We start from the raw sequence: 19,686 nt of genomic DNA, 5'->3' as shown, positions 1-19,686 counted from the left end.
AAAAGACTGCTCAGAAATGAGAGTTCTGAAGAAACCAAGAAATTACTTGGTATAAAGGGACCTATACAAACAAAAATATTGATAGTAGCTCTTTTAGTGGGGTGCATAGAATTGGAAATTGAGAGAATGTCTGTCAACTGGAGAATGACTGAACCAAATTGTGGTGTATGATTACGATAGAATACTCTTCTGGTCTAAGAAATATGGAGCACGACAGCTTCAGAAAAACCTACATGAACAAAACAAAATGAAGTGAGCAGAAGCAGAACATTGGACCCTGTAACAGCCATACTGAACGATGAAAAACTGCGAATGACCTAATTATTCTCATCAATACAGTGAACCAAGATAATCCCAAAGACTCCTGATGAAAAATATCATCTACCTCTAGAGAAAGAACTGATGGAGTCTGAATACAGACCAAAATACACTATATTTCACTTTCTTTCCTCATTTTTTTTTTGTTTAAGATCTCTTCCACAAAATGCCTAATATGGGAAAATGTTTTATATGATTTCATGTGCAAAATCTATATCATCAGATTGCTTACTCTCAGGTAGGGAGAAGGGAAAAGAAGATGGGATAGATGGAGAAAAATTGGAACTTAAAAAAATTTTTTCAAATGAATGTTAAAAAGATTTATTTGGTAACCTTTCAATTTGCTATTTTTCTGCAGTGTGGCAGGGTCTACTAAATTATGCCTGCTGCAAATAATTTCATAATGTCTGGTTGGTGAACTGTGACTTTTCCTATGATACATTTACACTTGGGATTTTTAGAACTGTCATTCTTTTGCATTACGAATATAAATAAACATTATTTGTTAGAAAATATGTACATGCTTATACACCTGAACACATAGCTGCATTGAGTGAGGTCTGGTGTCTTCTAATATTATAATCTCTACGTTATTTTTTCCCTTGTAGAAATCGTTCCCTCCTCCAAAGCCTAGGTTGGCATTCATATATAGAATCTATAAGGCTTGTTGTAAACCCCTTCATCAAACCTTTGTCCTCTCAAAGGATAAAAGATCCAGAAGTAATTTTCTTGGAAATGGCTGAATAATTCAAAGATAAAAAGAATTCTTTTGATATACATGCCTAAAATGATCGTTTATTTATTCTGCATAGCTATATAGATCCAATTGCTTTGGATATTTTTGCTTTATACTCCTAAATGAACTGACAAGGTATCTCTTTTTCTCTAAAAATTAAAGATTTCATAGATAAGTGTCCACCTAGGCCCAGATTAAAGAATCTTATTGTCCCACAGCACTGGCAATCATGGGTAACACACTTTTGATTCTCTTCGTAAATAGATTATTAAATAGATAGTTATGACTACCAGGAAAACATGTTCATAGTTCTATATCTTTATACCATTTAATTAATTGCAATACTCAAAAATTTCCCAAACTAGTAAAATAGTTAACTGTTTTACAGTATGATTTGAGGCTTAGAAGTGCTATTCCCCCTTCATTCTCACTTTTAAAAAGTTATTCCTTTCAGATTCTAGATCTTTTGTTCCTCTGAATGTATTTGTTATCATTTTGTCTAGCATTATAAAGTACCTCTTTGGTTGATTGACTTGAATAGTACTAAATCTTTGAAAGAGTTTAGATAGTATCATGTTTATTATACTGACACAGCTCAACCATGTGCAATAAATCTTTCTAATTATTTAAGTAATTCTTGATTCTTTAAAGATAATTTTGTAGGAACTATAAAAGAAGGGCCCTCTAGTGAGGCCTGGTGAAACTGAATTTATCCAACTCTTCTAGAAAATAATTTGGAATTATAATAAGGAAATGACTAAAATTTCCATACCCTTCCATCCAGAGATCCAATTACTAACCATATATTGCAAGGACGTCTAAGGCAGAAAGTTTCTATATCCATCAAAATATTTAGAGCCACACAATTGTAGTAGCAAACAATCAGAAACGAAGTAAAGGCTCATTAATTGGGGAATTGTTAGTCAAATTCTCACAATATATACACAAATATATATTATATATATAAAATATATAAAAATATACACAAATATAATGGAATATTACCATGCTTAAAAAAAACAATGAATATGATGAATACCGAGAAGCATAGGAAGGCTTCTATGAATTGATGCAAGGGAAAACAATACACACTATGTGTGCAACGACAATTAAAACGAAGTGCTCTGTAATTTTAATGAGCAAGTTGGACTTTGAAGGAGAGATGGAAGATAGTTCTTTTCTCCCTTCTTTACAGAAGTGGGGGATTATGGATGTGGAACACTACAGAATTATTGTATTTGATTGATGTGTTGGTTGGTTTTCCTGAAATTATATCCTCCCCTGCCTTTTTTTTTTTAATTCTTTAGGATGGTTCTTTCAATTGGAAAAAAATAGATAAATGCTGGGAAATTGAAAATAAAATAAAACAAACAAAATTGATAAGGCATTTTAAGTGATTTGAAATTGCATTTATGTTTTGAATGTGTCTTGTTAGACTGAGTCCCAGACATTTTATGTCTTTTATAGTGATTTTGAATAAGACTTCCCTTTCTATTATTTCCTCTTTGCTTTTGTTATTGTTAAATAGAAATGCTGTTGATTTGGCAGAATATATTTTGTATACTTCTATTTTACTAAAACTATTAATTGCTTTGATTCCTTACTTTTCTTTCTCAGTCTCCTTTTCCATTTAAGAAAAGCCCCAAAGTCCTAGAAAACATGATTAATTCAAATAGTTGACAACGCCATATCTCATTTTCAAATGTCAGTCCTACTTGGGAAAATGCATATAGCCTAGCCACCTTCACTTGTATGTAAAAATGTTTTCAGTAAGCATAGATCCAGAGATGGAAGGTGGCTCTTTGACATTTTTCACTCTGAACCCCTCATTTAAAACGTGACAGTGATGCCAGGTATCTTTTAGTCTAGTTACCCAAGTGTCTATTAAAGTACTAATTAAATTTTTAGGTGATTTGGAATCTGCAAAGGTTTTGAATTATGTCTTTTCTTAACCATTATATCTTAATATGGGGTGTATGGGGTCCTCAGGGAGGAGTACTATCTCTGGTATGGAGGGCTTGTCGTGCCCTTCTAGGGCAGCTCTCCAGCCACTGACCCTCACCTGACACCCAGCTCTCCCTTGTGGCTCCCAGTAGCTGTTAGCATGTGGCAGTGGCCACACCCCGGGCAACGGCTTCGACAGGCCGGCTAAACCTTGTGAGGGTAGCCATCGGGTCATCAACCCCTGGTGAACCAGGGCTTTGCTCACCCAGCATGTGAAGACTGCTTCGGCGGAATAGGCAGAAGAAACCAACAAGAAGGTTCAACGGCTGAGATGGCGACGCAGCAAAGCACTGTGGAGTGCTTAGGGCGTGTTGGAGTACAAAAGACAACACGGCCATCCAATGCAGCTGAGGAAGTCTCCAGGTGTAACGACTTTTCGTGCCACTGGACCCAGGCTTCCAACGCCGAGAGAGTGGGACTGTCTCTGTGCATCAGCTTTTCCACTTAAATCTTCATGCACAGGTGTCTTTGTGCACAAAAACGCACAAAAACAATTGTCATCCTTGGTTACCGAGAGACTACTACTATATCTTAAGATAGCTAAATTAATAGTGTCCTGATCCACCAATACTTCCCTATACTTATCCTTTTAAAGTTATCTACAGATCTCTATTTTCTTTTAAGATGAAAACAATTTTCTTAAAATTCTTTTTACTCATTTCATGATCTCCCCAAGGGAAGGGATTGTTTTTTTTGCCTTTACTCAGTGTTTAGTACAGTTCTTGGAACATAGAAGACCCTTAAATATTTGTTGAATGACTGATTCTGTACTTTGCTTGCTGCTAAAGGAAATTTGGACAACCACATGAAAGATTGCTACATGTCACCAGCCATATAGGAGAAATGCAAGTTAAAACAATTTTGCAATTTCATCTCATATTCATCAAATTGTAAAAAATGAAAAATCAGAAAAATATTCCATGTAAGAGGGACTGTGAGAAGATAGATCAACTAATGCATTATTGGCAGAATGGCATATCAATTGATCCAACCATTTTGGAAATAATTTGCAGTTATAATCCAAAATATGTTCTTCAACCTAGGGATCTTGTTGCTAGTCATATACGTTAAGGTAATCAAGGACAAAAAGGAAGGGTCCACATGTACAAAGATAGTCATATAAATATTATTTATTAGTAGAGAGCTAGGAACAAAATGAGTACCCAATTGGGAGAATAACCAAACAAATTGTGCTGCACAAATGTAATATAAAAGTCTCATTTCATAAGGTAAAAATAATATGAAGAAGGTCAGAGGAACATGGGGCATTTCATAGGATCATAGATGGCGAGCTAGAAGGGACCTTTCATTTCAAAGATGAGAATGCTGAATTCCAGAGAGGTCAATCAATTTGTCCAAGTCATACAGCTCATAAGTGGCCGAGGTGAGTTTGTACTCAGGTGTTTCTGACTCCAAGTTTACTGCTCTTTTGGCTACACCATTTTGTATGAAAAGAGTATAGAAAGCTAATCCAGGAAAACAACACGTGCAATGATGACAAAAATGTAAGCAAAAAGAACAGTAAAGCAAAAGCAAATATCATAACTATAGTGACCAAGCATTGTCCTGAGAAGGAAGAGATGAGGAAATATACTTCTTACCTTTCACTGGAGGACTTGAGGGTATGAGAGGAGTATGGATGTACACATTCCCTGTGCAATAGTCCATAGAGTACCACATGACATTTCAATTGAATTTGCTTATGATTATTTTGTTGTTGTTGTAACAAGGTTTTTCATTCAGAAAAGACTTTAAGATAAAAACAAAATATGTCAATAAAACTGGAGGGTAGTGCAATAGATAGATTGCTGGGTCTGGATCAAGAAGACCTAAGTTCAAATCCAACCTCACTTTTTAGCTGTATAACTCTAGGCAAATCATTTAACCTCTGTTTGCCTCAGTTTCCCTATCTGTAAAATGAGAAGAAGAATAACACCTATCTGTGAGATGCTGTAAGAATCAAATGAAATATTTGTAAAGCCCTTAGCACAATGCCTAGCAATAATGGGTATGATATTAAGGTTAGCTAGTATTAGTGTTGGGAGATAGCAAGATGGTTCAGTGGATGGAGTATTGGGTTTAGAATCAGGAAGACCTGAGTTCAAATCTGACCTCAGACAGTTACTAGCTATACAACCCTAGGCCAGTCACTTTATCTCTGTCTTACTCCACTAGAGAAACAAATGGCAAACCACTCCAGTATCTCTGCCAAGAACATCCTATGACAGTATCACTGTGGTATGGTCCATGTAGTCAATAAGAGCCAGACATGACTGGATGACTGAACAACAATAATGGCAGTATTATTATCTGTAAAATGGAGATAATAATAGCACCTAATTCCCAAGACTATTGGGAAGATAAAATGAGATAAAATCAGCAAAGTGCTCTCTGTAAACCTTGAAGTATTCTTTTAATGCTCATCATTGTTATTATTAAAAATTTGAAAACAAAACAAAAAAGGAAGTTTGGAATTCCCTTGATAATATGACAACTATAATGCTGGTTTTTGTAGACAAAAGCATATTTCTTTATTTCTCTGAAGATCTCACTTATAAAATTAGAGGAATGAACGAGATCACCAAGCTTTAAAATACTCTGTTTCTAACGAACAAAATTTCTATTATTCATGAATGCTTCCAACTGCAGCATCCTTTCTTGATCGTTTGTTCTCTGCATAGACAATTGCAGCCATTTGGTTTTCATTCCAGTGCATTTTGGCAGACCAGTCCAAAACATGAGCTTGCTTATTAGGGTCAAAACTGGCTCTGGCACAGACGTAGCATTCCCTGCATCGCCCTGTCCCTTCTCTTTATTTCCTTGGCAGAAGCTGGGAATTATTTCTGCAGCTAAAGATTTTTTTCTAGCTAATGACAGTCTCACATCTATGATCGCTAAGTAAGTGGCTGAAGATTTCATCAGGGGAACCTGCTGGGGGACATAAGCACTTCCTTTCAATTCTCTATTTCTGTGAGAGATGCTCCTATGAAAGCAATTTTCTGTGGTAAACATCAGGGGAAGATTTGCCTTTCTAAGAAATACTGCTAAGGATAATAATAACTTACACACACATATATAAGGCTTTAAGGCTTGAAACTGCTCAACAGACACAAATTCATCTGTTATTAAGGGACCATCAGCCCCCAAGTTCTTGGTTTTCCTTTGCCAACCTGCCAGCTGTGGTGGGGAGAGCCCTGTAAATTACCAAAATAAACATCATTTTGCCCACAACAAGAAGCTCGGTAGAAGAGGGAATTTTCTTCTCTGAGTTCCTAAGTATGTGGAAGAACCTGTTCTATCACAAATAGGTCTGAACATGGTGTTATCCAACAGGAAGGCTTTGGAAACTCCCATGGACTACACAAACCACAAAGGAAAGGGACACTGGCCTTTAACTTAGAAGTACCAGGAGGTGGAATGGGTGGAGACCTGGGAAGAGCTGTCTGATAGTTATCAATTCTGTCTGGTACCACGGACAGGACAAACCACTTAACAGCTCAATACCCAAGGCAACTGTCCAGGATTTGTTACTGATTTGTGCTTATCTGCCAGGAATTCCTAAGGCAATGTGATGTAGTGTATAGGGGGTTCAACTTTAAGTCCGGAAGACCTGCTTTCAAAATAGGCAATTCTTTTACGTTCTCTGTTCCTTTTTTGTTATTAAACTCTTACCTTCTGTCTCAGTATCAGTTCTAAGGCAGCAGAGTGGCAAAGACTAAGCAAATGGGGTTAAGTGACTCGCCCAGGGTCACACAACTAAGAAGTGTCTAAGGTCAGATTTGAACCCAGGACCTCCTATCTCCAGGCCTAGTGCTCTATTTATTCTGCTATGTAGCTGCCTGCTGTAGTCTATTTCTTCATCTGTAAAATGGAGATGGCAATAATACTTGTATTATTGTATCCTCTGAGGAGTCTTATTAGGTTTAAATGTGTATAAATCTTTATGAACATTCAATGTTCAATAAATTCAATGTAATATAAATATAGTTATTGTTACTATAATACATTTAAGCTATTATTTTAGTTTGCTTTAGAGGGAGTATTGGTTCGTAGTTTGACAATCTCCCAATCTACATTAGTGGAGGGAGTTTCCACACTGGGATATCCAGTCATGAAATCCCATATCTGGAACAAAAATGAAACATGTACGAGCTTGATTTTCCTTGAGAACAGAATATGAACTAAATAAGTTCCATTTTCAACCTTCAAGGAGGATGATCTAGTCTAGGACAAGGATTAGTTTTGGAGTTTTGAACTCAGGTATTTTGAACTCAGATATTTGGATCTGTTGACAATTGCCAAGGCATTTGCTGATTAGGAAATGCAATGGCTGCCTTGTCTGATCACAGAAGGGAACCCAAACTTTGTTGTTGCTGCTGATTGCCTGTGAGACCAAAGTGGCCATTCTTGAGAGATGATTGAAGAGGTGTGAGCACTAATTAATGACGACAACGACGACAACTCCCAAGGACGTATCATTGAAGAGTTTATGAGAATGTTTTAGATCCTCAATCAGCAGCTCAGTTAGGTAGGCAGAGCACACATTATCTGGATTTTACAGCCGAGGAAACAGATTGAATTGGCTGATCTGAGCAACACAGGGTGTGGCAGGCAGAACTGGAACCCAAGTCCTCTGATCTTAGATCCAGGCCAGGTATTTGGGGGTAGGGAGAGAGAACTCGCTTCCACAGCACAGTAAAACTTCGAAGACTCCAAACAGTTGAAAGGAAGGTCACCTTGAGTTAAAGAAAAATTGGATCTTGAAAAGAGTTTTAAAGAAATTAAGCTTTATTGATTTTGAATCCTTATAGCTGTAAAAACTAACGATCACAAAGCGGTGGTAAGTAGGGAATCTAATGAATCTCTTTTGATGAATAGTTAGGGATAAGGTATAACTGGCCCAGGAGCCATTTGTCTAGAAATGGTTGTTGCTGAAGTCGCTTTGAGGGTATTTTAAAATGATCGGCTTTTAAAATTAAGTGAAACACTTCTGAAACCTTATTTATGGAATTCATTTGCTCCTAAAAAGTTGCTTCCCTTGATGTTCCAGAAGTAAATAGTACAAACTAGCATATAAATTATTACAATGTTTAATTTTTAGTATCCCTATTCATGTGATTTTACAGATCTAGAATGTCTTTCCAATCTTTTTTAAAGTTCACATCTGGCCAAAGTTAGTGACATTTTTCTTTCCGTTTTTTCCTTTTCATTTTCAAGCACAGGAAAATGTTTCAAGCTACTTTAAGATTTCTAGAGCTGTTTCCTGGTGACCTCACCCACTTAAAAAAAATCTTTACCTTCTTAGTATCAATTCTAAGACAAGAAGGCAAGGACCAGGCAAGTGAGGTTAAATGACTTATCCAAGGTCACACAGCTAGGAAGTATCTGAGGTCAGATCTGAACCCAGGTTTTCCTGACTCCAGGCCTTGTACTCTGCCACTTAGCAACCCCCTGATAACCCTTCATTGATCAAATAACTTATTTTTCTGTGCTTAAATTCCCTAATCTGTCAAATTCCAGGCTTGGAGTAAATGCCCTGCAAAGTCCCTTCTAACTATCAATCTATGATCCTATGGTGAATCCCATGAAATTCTTCCCCAATATCGCCAGCTGATCTTTCCATTTCCTAGAATCATGCTTGTATTCTTTTGTATTATGCTGTCTTTCAACATCCCTTGCTTCCCCTCCCATACCCCCAAATACCTTCAACTTGTTCCTTTAAATGTTGCAAATAGTTTGGCTCTTGATCATCTCTGTCCTCACTTCCTGGTCCATTTCCAAATCACTGACAACAGTTTCTCTTAAAAAACCTAAAATCTCTCTATGTTAATGTTTATTTTTTTGCTATGAAAGACTTAGCTACTCTCAGCAATACAATGATCCAGGACAATTCTGAAGGACTTATGACAAAGAATGCTTTCCTTGAAAAAATGTTTTTAAACTTTATTTACTCATTCATTCATTTATCTATCTATCTTTCTTACCTTCTGTCTTGGAATCAATATTGATTCAATATTGATTCCAAGGCAGAAGAGTGGTAAGGGCTAAGCAATGGGGGTCAAGTGACTTGCCCAGGGTCACACAGCTGGGAAGTGTCTGAGGTCAGATTTGAACCTAGGACCTCCCGTCTCTAGGCCTGGCTCTCAATCCACTGAGCCACCCAGCTGTCCCCCCAAAATGCTTTCCAGAGAAAGAACTGTTGGAGTTGGAATACAGATGAAAGCATAGGATTTATCACTTGTCATTTTGGGTTTTATTTTGGGGTTTTGGCTTTATAATGAATATTCTCTTCCAACAATGAACAATATGGTAAAGGTTTTGCATGATAATACATGTAATAACTCAGATCAAATTACTCACCATCTCTAGGAAGAGGGCAGGAAAGGGAAGGAGGAAGACAATTTGTGTCTTATTACATGTAATTGAGAGAATAAAATATCTTAAATTATTCTTTTTTATCAATTAATCTCTTCTTTGTGATAGAAATAGCAGATGAGATTGTTTAGGAAACCCATAACAGAGAGATGGTTTTTCATTGGTTAGGGAGTATTCCCAAACAGACTCTAATTATTGCTGCTTTGTTGCTTAGTCCTGTCTGGGCTGAGCTGGAAGAGATTTTAGAAGTTATCTTGACCAAGTTCATCATTTTTTCAGATGAGGAAATAGAGAGATTTTATAAATCTGGAGCTGGAAGGGACCTCAGAGGATAGCCAGCCCAATTACTCATTTTATAGTTGAGGAAGTGGGGGCACAGAAGAGTTAAGTGACTTGTCCAAGGTCACACAGATAGGCAACATCAGAGGTGAAATTAGACTCAAGAGACTCAGACACCCCAGTCAGGGTTTTTTTCTCTCATATCATACTACTTCCCTAAATAGCCACAGTCACAACGAACAAACATTTATTAAGCAGCTATTATGTGTCAGGTACTGTTAGGATTTAATCTGATCCTATCATCATGACTCCATTTGGGGTTTTCTTGGCAAAAATACTAGGGGGCAGCTAGGTGGCTCAGTGGATTGAAAGTCAGACCTAGGGATGGAAGGCCCTGGGTTCAAATTTAGCCTCAAATTCTTAGCTTTGTGACCCTGGACAAGTCACTTAATCCCCATTGCTGCTAGATAATTACCTTTATTGATTTATTAATATTGGTTCCAAGATGGAAGGTAAGAGTTTAAAAACAATGTTGGAGGAGTTTGTCATTTTTTTCTCCAACACATCTTACAGATGAGGAAACTGAGACAAACAGAGTTGAACTCAGGAAGATGAGTCTTCTTGACTCCACTCTATCCCCTGAATTACCTCGCTGCCTGCATGCTTGTGGAAACTTTGGCAAACCCTTTATTTGACTTGCTTAGCAGAGTACCTGACACAGAGTAGCTGCTTAATAAGTGTTCATTCATTGTGACTGTGGCTATTTAGGGAGGCAGCATGCTACAACAGAGAAAGCCCTGACTGGAGCATCAGAGCCTCTTGAGTCTAATCTCACCTCTGATGATGCCTATCTATGTGACCTTGGACATGTCACTTAATCCTTCTGTGCCTCCATTTCCTCAACTGTAAGATAAGTAGTTGGACTGGCTACCCTCTGAGGTCCTTTCTAGCTTCATATTTATGAAATCTCTCTCTTTCCTCATCTGAAAAATGATGAACATGGACAGGATAATCTCTAAAATCTCTTCCAGCTCTAATGATTTATAAAAACTCTGAGAAATGTCCCCTGACTAAAGGTTTTTTAGATATTGTTTGCTTCTGGACTGTCTTAGCTATGAGCTCCTATATGATATTGACAGGGGCAGCTAGGTATCTCAGTGGTTAGAGCGCCATGACTGGAGTTCAGGAAGACTCATCTTCTTGAGTTCAAATCTGGCCTCAGACACCGACCAGCTGGATGATCCTGGACAAGTCACTTAATGCTGCTTACCTCAGTTTCCTCATGTGTAAAATAAGCTGGAGGAGGATATGGCAAACCACTCCAGTATCTTTGCCAAATAGACCAAATAGGGTCCCAAAGAATTGGACACAAGTGAAATGACTGAACAATAAATGATGTTGGCAGTGACTTCTGGTTAAAATGGTGAAATGAAAGGTTACAGAGAAGCCCAGCTCTATCACACGTCAACTCTAGCATATATCTGAAATGGGCCTCCTCCAAGATAAAGAAATCCCCAAAGAAATAGAAGCAAACTTCTCTGCCCAGTCTAGAAAGGCATAAAAAGCATCTAGAAACTGCTGGAGGAGGACTAAGGGACCTCATCAGGAAAGGCAGCATAAGTGCAGAGAAGTGACACACCAAAGTCCTCGAGGTGATGAGAGGCTGAGCCTATGAGGCGGCCACAAACTCTCGTAATAAAGATGGAAGCCAGCAGAAGTAGTAAGAGTTGCTGAGCCAGGGAAATCAGGAGGATCTTCTATAGAGAGACCTGAAGCCAGGAAGCACTCTGACTGGGGAGGTTACGAGCCAGCTCTGGCTTCAATTATCAGATGCCTGAAGCCAGGAACTGGCCTGTCAGAACACAACAAAGGGACCAAAGCAGCCTGGATAGGTTGCTGCTCGGGAAGACAGCTTGTGAGCATGTTGGAAACTTAGTGGGTGAAAGGGCCAACTTAGCTCCAGGACATCTCTGTGGGGAAACCTGTGTAGGATGCTTGAGGCTAGTAAGATCTCTAACATTTCCCTGGTGCCTCCTAGGATGATAGCAGGACACAGAACCAGCTTTGACTTGCCTATCGCTCAGAGAAGGAGAAAGAGAGCATCTGAAGGGGACTCCAAAGAGACGGAGAGGCAGAGGGCAGGGTCACCCCATTCACTACTTTTTGTCCAGGCCCAAACAAAGCATACCCAACCTATCCAAGAGTGGTCGGGGTAATGGCCCAAGTACAAAATGCCGAGTAAAGAACTAAGACTGAAAATAGGAATAAACAGAAGAAAACACTAAGCACAGTTAAGAAATACTCTGGGTTGTGGGCAGCTGGGTAGCTCAGTGGTTTGAGAGCCAGGCCTAGAGATGGCAGGTCCTAGGTTCAAATCTGGCCTCAGACACTTCCCAGCTGTGTGACTCTGGGCAAGTCACTTGACCCCCATTGCCTAGCTCTCACCACTCTTCTGCCTTGGAGCCAATATACAGTATTGACTCCAAGACAGAAGGTAAGGGTTTTTATTTAAAAAAAAAAATACTCTGGGTTAAGAGGAGACTAAGAAGTAAATTCAGAAACGAGAGTCACTTTACAATTATAAGCAGAGCCTCAGAGAAAAAGACTACAGAACTGGTTGGATGAAGTAAAATGAGAGATTTTTTTAAAATGATGAATGAAATGAGAGTTCAAGGTGAAAAAATTGAAAGGAAAACAAATAGCTTGGAATCAAAGGAGGAATAACTTGCCTAAGAGTCAGACTCCTTGAACAATAGGATAGAATAAATAAAACTTAGCCACTGGGTGAGAAAATAAGAGAATAGAACTAAGTCAAAGGTTGAAAAAATGGAAGAAAATGTAAGGTATCGACTAGCAAAAATAATCCACTTTGGAAGCATCCTAGTGGTGCAATGGCTTGAAAGCCAGGTTTCAAAATGGGAGGTTCTGGGTTCAAACATGACCTCGGGCACTTCCTAACTGTGTGATACTGGACAAACCATGTAAACCCTGTTGCCTCATCCTTTCTGGTCCTCATAAGGGTTTTTAAAAAATAACCCACTTGGAAAGCAATTTTAGGAGATATTACTTGAGAATCATCAGATTCCCTCAAAACCATGATCAATAAAGCAAAATAAAACCCTGGTTACTACCTTTTCTTGGAAAAAAAATCAACTAATTTTCATTTGAAATGAAAAAAAAATACATCTCTTCTTTCCATCTGTCTATTTTCTACTCTGCCTTTCGATTATGAAATGAAGAAAAACAAAACCCTTGCTACAAACAATTTCCCTCATAGAACCACATTAAAAAAAAAAGAGTCAATTCAATCTGCACTCTGAATCCATTACTACTATCAATAGATGGGTAACTTGTTTCTTCATGAGCCATCTTGAATTGGTTGGTCATTATGCTGATCAGAGAATTCTGACTTAGGAACTCAAATCTTTCAAAGTCATTTGTCTCCATTATATTGTTGTCATTGTAGAAATTGTTCTGATGGCTCTTTTTACTTTACTCTGAATCAGTTCATACAAGTCTGCCCAGGTTTGTCTGAAACTGCTCCCACTTAGCACAATAGTATTCCATCACATTCATATACACAATTTGTTCAGCCATTCCCCACTTGGCATATTCCTTATGCTTCCAATTCTTTGCTACAAAAAAAGAGCTTTATAAATATTTTTGTATGTATGGATCCTATTCCTCTTTCTTTGATCTTTTTGAGATATAGAATTGTAGCTATACATACAAATATATTTTATATTATTTAATCATAAAAGAAAACCATCCAGAGCTACTAGAACTGGAGGTTAAAGTTGAAATACAAAGGATCTACTGATCCACAAGAAATACCGAACTGAAACACCCAGAAATTTTATAATCAAAATCCAGAGTGTCTGAGTAAAAAAAAAAAATACTTCAAGGAGCCATAAAGAAAGAATTTAGGTAGCATAGTGAGGATCACACAAGACTTAGCAGCAATTACTGAAAGGAGAGAACATTTTGGAATACAATATTCTCAAAGGTAAAAAATAAAGGCTTACAGCCAATAATAACTTATCCTGCAAACTGAGTCAAAATCCTTCGGGAGAAAAAAATGGATCTTTAATTTAATAAAAGACTTTTATGAGCAGAAACTGTGAAATGCAAACATAGAAGTGAAAAGAAACCTAGAAAGATTTTTGAGCAATTTGAGGGGCTAATCAAGGATGAAGTGCTATAAGAATAGAGCTTACCGAGGGAAAAGAAAAGTATTTCAGAATCTTATTGTCTAAGTCACAGAGTCAGTTAAATGAGCAAACACAGATCCAACAATGTTATTTCCTTACTCATTCAACTCTGGTGTCTTCCTGTTACCTCTAGGATAAAACACAAACTACTCTGTGTGGTTAAAAAAAATAAAATCTGTTTTAAAAACTAATTTACAATAAAATTTAGGTCCAAATTATCTGTATCCCTCCCCTCTCCCTCTAAGAAGGCATATATAATATCAATCATGCATTTGAAGTCATGAGAAACATATTTCAATATTAGCAGTGTTACAAAAAATAAAACCACATCAGAACAATAACCCCCCCCCCAATTGAAAAAAAATTATGCTCCAATTTGCACTAAGAGTTTATCAGTTCTCCCTCTGGAGGCAGTTAACATTTCATTATGAGTCCTTTGGAATTGTCTTGGATCATCATATTGATCAAGGTAGCTAAGTCTTTCCCAGTTGATTGTTACAATATTACTATTACTATGTTCTAGTTCTGCTCACTTCACTTTGTATCAGTTCATGAAAGTTTCCCCAGGTTTTTCTGAAATCATTCTACTTGTTATTTCCTATACCATGATTATATTCCATCACCATCATATACCAAAAATTTCTTTAACTATCCCCCAATTGCTAGACATCCCCTCAATTTCTAATTTTTTTTTGCCACCACAAAAAGAGTTGTGGTAAGTATTTTTGTACATATAGGTCCTTTCCTCTTTAATGTGATCTCTTTGAGATTCAAGTCCAGTAGTGGTCATTGCAGTTTTATAGCTCTTTGGGCATAGATCCAAATGGTTCTCCAGAATGGATGGACCAGTTCACAATTTTGCCAATAGTGCATTGGTATCCTACTTTTCCATATCTCCTCCAACATTTGTTATTTTTCTTTTCTATCATGTTAGCCAATTTCATGAGGATGAGGTGGTACCTCAGAGTTATTTAAATTTGTATTTCAAAAATTATTAGTGATTCAAATCACTTTTATATGACTATTGATAGCTTTGATTTCTTCTGGAAACTGCCTGTTTATATCCTTTGCCTATTTATTAGTTGGAGTCTGCTTCACTTTTTTCTTTTTCTTTTTCCATTTCAAGGAAGAAGAGGAGGAAGGGTCAGGCAACTGGGGTTAAATGACTTGTGTAGGGTCACACACGTAAGAAATATCTGAGGCCAGGACCTCCCATCTCTGGGTCTGGCATTCTATATACTGAGTCACCTAGCTGCCTTTCTGCTTAGCTTTTAAAGCTCTTCATGACCTGACTCCAACCTATCTCACTGACCTCACTGGGTATAATTCTTCCTCCTATATTCCAAAATCCAACAAAACTGGCCTTCTCTCTGTTTCTCACACATGATTTTCATCAGATTGCTCCCATGGGGGAAAGGAAAGATTTTAAGACCAAGCAAAAGATAGGGAATATCACAAAATGTAAAATGAATAATTTTGATTACTTTAAATTAAAAAGGGTTTGTACAAACAAAATCAATACAACCAAAATTAGAAGGTAAGCAACAGGTTGGGCAACAATCTTCATAACAAAAACCTCTGACAAAGGTCTAATTACTCAAATTTATAAAGAGCTAAAATAAAAATCAAGCCAGTCCCCAATTGATAAATGGACATGAATAGGCAATTTTCAGATAAACAAATTAAAGCTATTAATAAGCACATGAAAAAAAGTGTTCTAAATTTCTTATAATCAGAGAAATGAAAATCAAAACAACTGAGGTACCACCTCACACCTAACAGACTGGCTAATATGACAGCAAAGGAAAGCAATGAATGCTGGAGGGGATGTGGCAAAGTAGGGACATTAATTCATTGCTGGTGCAGTTGTGAATTGATCCAACCATTCTGGAGGGCAGTTTGGAACTATGCCCAAAGGGTGCTAAAAGACTGTCTGCCCTTTGATCCAGCCATAGCACTACTGGGTTTATACCCCAAAGATATAATAAGATTTCTCCCATATGAAAGCAGAGCACCTTAAAGGGACTGTGTCTTACATCAGGCACTGGAAATGTAACTAAAATTATAGTTCTTGTCCATGGTCTCTACTCACAAAATGTTGTGGCCAAATGTGACATGGCCAGAATGCAAGGCTGAGGCTCTCTCCTAAATTCCCTTGTTACAACCAAAGGGACCAGTGGTTCTTCCTTCTTAAAATGAGGCTTTGAGATCACATCCTTTTCTTCTGACTTCTCCCTGGCATTTACCCTATAATCAGTCATCTGCCAAGCCATTTAGAAAATCAATATCCTTTACCACAGTGTATACACATAGATATCTATCCATGGGCCATTAGAAAAAAAAACAGGTTATTCTCAGTTTAACTAATTTTTAACACCAGGATCAAGGTTTTATAGTTGCCTGTGTCTTACCCCTAGAGCAACAACCCAAAATTCTTAGCCTGATCTTTATTGACAATCTTGAGTTCAACGTGCATCTGTCCATAATCCAAGCTAAAGTTCTCTCTCCCAGCTCCTGGGAAAATACAGATGCAAGATTCTTCCTGGCATATTTCTCAGTTCCCTGGAAGTTTCAGGTCAAAAATCCACTTCTAATCCTCTAGTCCCAGCATCTCCTCTAGTACCTGGCAGAGTGTAGTCACTTAATAAATGCTTGTTGACCTGATTTGTTGGCACATAGCCCAATGTAATGCCTAACAGAAGCTTCTCTGCTCTCATAAATCCACAGATTGTAGGAACAGGAAGCAAAACCACGGGTATGACAAGCGATAATCCATATTTTCTTTCCTTCAGCACATCACTCAAGTTTCCTTTTTTATAAAATAAGCTGGAGAAGGAAATGGCAAACTATTCCAGTATCTTTGCCAAGAAAACCCCAAATGGAGTCACAAAAGAGTCAATGGTACTTTAGGGTTTGCAAAAGCAAATATTTTTCTTGAATCCCAGTCTAGCACCCCATCCACTTCACCAGATAGTTGTTGTTATATTTAGCATGTTGTCAAACAAAATGCAAAGGACCAAGTCAATCTCACCGGTCCTGAGCCATCACAAGTGTGATGGGGAGTAGCATTAGTGCCACCTGCTGGGAGTTGCAAGAACTACAGGAGGAGCCTTTAAGAACCTGAGACTGTGCCCTAATATAGAACTCTACCAGCCCATTGGTGTCATTTTGCATGACATTTGTTTTTCTTTGATTTTAAATACAACTTTCTGATTGAAGTTTTGTGAACTGTGGGCTTACAAGGAGAATTGGTGTCATGAGTGCTGTTCATATAAGTTACTAAATTATTTATATATTATATATAACAATATATATATATAATATTTTTAAAACATTATTTTATTTGGTCACTTTCATACATTGCTCATTGGAAACAGATTATTTTCTTTTCTTCCCCCCCACCCCACCCCCCCGCCACCCCTTCCGTGGCCGACAAGCGATTCGTCTTGGTATCACATGTGTCCTTGCTCTGAATCCATTTCATTGTTGTTGGTATTTGCATTAGGGTGCTCATTTAGCCTCTCTCCTCCATCATGTCCCCTCATCCTCTGTAGTCAAGCAGTTGCTTTTTCTCGGTGTTTTTACTCCCTCAGTTTGTCCTCTGCTTGAGGATAGTTTTTTTTTTTCCTCATAGATCGCTGCAGGTTGTTCAGGGACATTGTAAAGCCATTAATGTAGAAGTCCATTACGTTCAATTATACCACAATGTATTAGTCTCTGTGTATAATGTTCTCCTGGTTCTGCTCCTCTCGCTCTGCATCACTTCCTGGAGGTTGTTCCAGTCTCTATGGAACTCCTCCACTTTATTATTCCTTTTAGCACAATAGTATTCCATCACCCACATATACCACAATTTGTTCAGCCATTCCCCAATTGAAGGGCATCCCCTCATTTTCCAATTTTTGGCCACCACAAAGAGGGCAGCTATGAATATTCTTGTACAAGTCTTTTTTCTTATTATCTCTTTGGGGTACAAACCCAACAGTGCTATGGCTGGATCAAAGGGCAGACAGTCTTTTATCTCCCTTTGGGCATAGTTCCAAATTGCCCTCCAGAATGGTTGGATCAATTCACAACTCCACCAGCAATGCATTAATGTCCCTACTTTGCCACATCCCCTCCAGCATTCATTACTTTCCTTTGCTGTCATGTTGAACAATCTGCTAGGTGTGAGGTGATACCTCAGAGTTGTTTTGATTTGCATCTCTCTGATTATAAGAGATCTAGAACACTTTTTCGTGTGCTTATTAATAGTCTTGATTTCTTTAACTGAAAATTGCCTATTCATGTCCCTTGCCCATTTTTCAATTGGAGAATGGCTTGATTTTTTGTACAACTGGTTTAGCTCTTAATAGATCTGAGTAATTAGACCTTTGTCCGAGGTTTTTGTTATGAAGATTGTTAACCTTTTTAATTTGATTTAGTCAAAATTATTTATTTTACATTTTGTGACTCGTTCAAAGTCTTGCTGGGTTTTAAAATCTTTCCCTTCCCAAAGGTTTGACATGTGTACTATTCTGTGTTCACCTAATTTACTTATAGTTTCCTTCTTTATATTCAAGTCATTCGCCCATTCTGAGTTTATCTTGGTGTAGGGTGTGAGGTGTTGATCCAAATTTAATCTCTCCCACACTGTCTTCCAATTTTCCCAGCAGTTTTTATCAAATAGTGGATTTTTGTCCCAAAAGCTGGGGTCTTTGGTTTGTCAAAGACTATCTTACTGAGGCCATTTACCCCAAGTCTATTCCACTGATCCTCCTTTCTGTCTCTTAGCCAGTACCAAATTGTTTTGATGACCACTGCTTTGTAATATAGTTTGAGATCTGGGACTGCAAGGCCACCTTCCTTTGTATTTTTTTTTTCATTATTTCCCTGGATATCCTTGATCCTTTATTCTTCCAAATGAACTTTGTTATGGTTTTCTCTAATTCAGTAAAATAGTTTTTTGGTAGTTCAATGGGTATGGCACTAAATAGATATATAAGTTTGGGTAGAATGGTCATTTTTATTATGTTAGCTCATCCCACCCATGAGCAATCAATGTTTTTCCAATTGTTTAGATCTAGTTTTAATTGTGTGGAGAGTGTTTTGTAGTTGTGTTCATATAGTTCCTATGTTTGTCTTGGCAGATAGATTCCTAAGTATTTTATATTGTCTAGGGTGACTTTAAATGGAATTTCTCTTTCTAATTCTTGCTGCTGATCTGGGTTGGAGATATATAGAAATGCTGATGACTTATGTGGCTTTATTTTGTATCCTGCAACTTTGCTAAAGTTGTTGATTGTTTCAATTAGCTTTTTGGTTGATTCCCTAGGATTCTTTAAGTAAATCATCATATCATCCACAAAGAGTGACAGCTTGGTCTCCTCATTGCCAATTTTAATACCTTTAATTTCTTTTTCTTCTCTAATTGCTACTGCTAGTGTTTCTAGTACAATATTAAATAATAAAGGTGATAATGGGCATCCTTGTTTGACTCCTGATCTTATTGGGAAGGCTTTGAGTTTTTCCCCATTGCAGATGATGTTTGCTGATGGTTTTAGCTATATACTGTTTATTATTTTTAGGAAAGGCCCTTCTATTCCTATACTTTCTAGTGTTTTCAATAGGAATGGGTGTTGTATTTTGTCAAAGGCGTTTTCTGCATCTATTGAGATAATCATGTGATTTTTGTCAGTTTGCTTGTTTATATGGTCAATTATGTGGATGGTTTTCCTAATATTGAACCATCCTTGCATTCCTGGTGTGAATCCTACCTGATCG

The sequence above is a fragment of the Monodelphis domestica genome, chromosome 3 (genome assembly GCF_027887165.1).
Source record: "Monodelphis domestica isolate mMonDom1 chromosome 3, mMonDom1.pri, whole genome shotgun sequence".
NCBI lineage: Eukaryota > Metazoa > Chordata > Mammalia > Didelphimorphia > Didelphidae > Monodelphis > Monodelphis domestica.
Note: the sequence above shows the minus strand (reverse complement) of the source record.